The following is a 3,143-nucleotide window of genomic DNA, read 5'->3' as shown; positions in this document are numbered from 1 at the left end:
CCCTCTGCCTCCCGAGTTCAAGCAATTCTTGTGCCTCAACCTCCTGACTAGTTGGGACTACAGGCATGCACCACCAATGCCTGGCTAATTTTTTATATTTTTAGTAGAGATAGGGTTTCACCATGTTGGCCAGGCTGGTCTTGAACTGATGACCTCAAGTGTTCCAACTGCCTTGGCCTCCCAAAGTGCTGGGATCACTGCGACCAGCCAGTTTTTTCTTTTTCTTTTTTTCCCCAGGCTGGAGTGCAGTGATGTGATCTTGGCTCACTGCAACCTCTGCCTCCCAGGTTCAAGCAATTCTTCTGCCTCAGCCTCCCAAGTAGCTGGGACTATACAGGCGCATGTCACCACACCCAGCTCATTGTTGTCATTTTTAGTAGAGATGGGGTTTCGCCATGTTGGTCAGGCTGGTCTCGAACTCATACCCTTAGACATTCTACTCACCTCGGCCTCCCAAAGTGCCGGGATTACAGGTGTGAGCCACGTGCCTGGCCCATTCAGTGACTTCTGAGTGTTATTCCTGTGTCTCCACTGAGTCAGGCTGTAAAACAGTGAACATCACACACCCGCCCCCACCCCTGTGGGCTGACAGTCTAGCCAGGGGTGGGGGAGGCTAGATATTAATAATCAGCTAATTATACAAATAGCTGTGTAATTACAATTGCACTGATGTCATGGAAGAAAAGGGTGGGATGCTAAGATGAAGGTTACGTGGGTGAGGGGATGGTGCAGTGAGAAGTCTTTGGTTATCCTGTCCTTGCTTGGAATTTCGTAGGGGTGAGGTGGGGTGGGTTGCAGAGAGAGGCTGCACCAGGTGGACAGAGGCAAGCCCACAAAAGGTCTCCTGGGCCAGCAAAGTTTATAGTTTGTCCTAAGGCAATGGGGGGAAGATGAGGAACCATTTAGGTTTGCATACTGGGACATGGGGCAATCAGGTTTATGATTTAGAGCACTTAAGCTGTTTGGGGGCAGAATAGGATGCCAGGCCATGGGCCCCCACGGAGGCCACTGAGATGACACATAGGTGGGACCTCCAGGGTATCATAGACATAAAACCCTGGTCTTTCAATGGGGTCTTGATGGTTCTTGTCAGCCAGCTCCATCCCAAAGCCTCCTTTCCTGGAAATAACCATTTAGACACCTTACAATGCCCAGCTCATCCCAGTTGACCCAGAGCTTTCCTGGTTTTAGCACCTGATGTTTCCAGTCCCCAAAACCTCCTAGTCCTAGGCACACTGGGATGGCTGGCCACCCTGCTTTGGGACAGGATTACATGGGGGCAGGAAGAGTTGGCTTCCCTCACTGAACAGGGCTTCCCTGCATCATCTCCCCAAGCAGTGTGAACACAGGCTCAGCCACCCATTTGCTATGTGGCCCCAGTCAAGTTACTTGGCCTCTCTGGGCCGCTGTTTCTTCATTTGGAAAATGATCTGGAGAGCTTTTCAGTCTTCTGGCAGCACTGATTTCCTGGCCCTGCTCTGGTATTTCAAAGCTTCATCAGTGCACAGAGGGCTGAGCACAGAAGACAGGGGCCTCATACCAGTAGTGTGGGCTTCACCAAAGTATCTCACCTCTGTGCTTAAGCTTCTTCCTCCACAGGATGGAAATAACGTGACTTAGCTCATAGAAATGTAAGCACTAGGCCAGGCACAGTGGCCCACGCCTGTAACCCAGCACTTGGGGAGGCGGAGGCGGGTGGATCACTTGAGGTCATCAGTTCAAGACCAGCCTGGCCGACATGGTGAAACCCCATCTCTACTAAAAATACAAAAGTTAGCTGGGCATGGTGGTGCGTGCCTTTAATCCCAGCTACTCAGGAGGCTGAGGCAGGAGAATCACTTGAACCCAGGAGGCAGACAGTGCAGTGAGTCGAGATCATGCCACTGCACTCCAGCCTGGGCAACAGAGCGAGACTCCATCTCAATAAATTAAATTAAATTAAATTAATAAGAAATGTGAGTTCTGAATTAAATGAAATGATCCTGTGTGTTTGCCATAGCTAGATACTCAGTAGTTGGAACGTATGGATGTTCTGGTTAGTGAAAAGTATGACTAGGAGTTGCAACTGCTAGTTTTTTTTTTTTCAAAAAGCGGGATGTGAGGTCAGGCGCAGTGGCCTATGGAGACTGCCTCTCGCCCCTGTGTAGAGTTCCATGAGTTGGAGACTAGATCCTTTTTTGTCACTGTCCATTCATAGTAAAGATGTGTCAAGCAACTAACTCAACAAAGGTCACATTATACCAGCTTTATATATTTTATTATTATTTTATTTTGAGACAGGGTCTCGTTCTGTCCTCCATACTGGAGTGCTGTGGTACAATCACAGCTCACTGCAGCCTCGACCTCTACGGTTCAGGTGATCCTCCCACCTTAGTCTCCCAAGTAAGCTGGGACTACAGGCATGTGCCCCCATGCTCTGCTAGTTTTTGTGTTTTTAGTAGAGATGAGGTTTTGCCATGTTGCCCAGGCTGGTTTTGAACTCCTGAGTTTAAGCAGTCTGCTCACCTGAGCCTCCCAAAGTGCTGGGGTTACAGGCATGAGCCACTGCGCCTGGCCTATTTTTTAAAATTTTTGTAGAGATGAGGTCTCACTATGTTGCCCAGGCTGGTCTAAAACTCCTGGGCTCAAAGTGATCTTTCTGCCTCAGCCTCCCAAAGTGCTGACATTACAGGCAAGAGCCATGCCCAGTCACGCCCCCCATCATTTTTAAACATTAAACTGTATGCCCATCTTACAGATGAAAAAAATGAGGCTCAGGGAAGTTTCCGATCCTGCCATTAAGTGGTGAAGTCAGAATTTGAACCTGGATCTGATTCAGAGTCCTGTTCTCTCCACTGACTGGATCCTACTTCTTCAGGGGGCACACAGGGAATGCCACAGTGATGGGGAATGGGCGCAGGGAGGCAGCTCTGGTGGGAATTCTCCCGAGGGAGCAGCAACACAGGGCCTGGCATGACACTGGTGGCCTGGCCTCACCCCTGTGGGGACCAGAACTTTGTGGATGCAGTTTTCCCTCCCCACTGGTTGCCATGGAGACGGGGGTGGGATGCGTGAAGATCTATCTCAAGCCTGCTACCCAGGCTTGTCCCAGAGATGCCAGCAGTGGGTGGACACACTAAGCATTGAGAGAAAGGAAGGAAAAG

Source organism: Chlorocebus sabaeus, chromosome 5 (assembly GCF_047675955.1).
Source record: "Chlorocebus sabaeus isolate Y175 chromosome 5, mChlSab1.0.hap1, whole genome shotgun sequence".
Classification (NCBI taxonomy): Eukaryota; Metazoa; Chordata; class Mammalia; order Primates; family Cercopithecidae; genus Chlorocebus; species Chlorocebus sabaeus.
The sequence above is the reverse complement of the archived record's forward strand: the minus strand, read 5'-3'. Positions refer to the sequence as shown.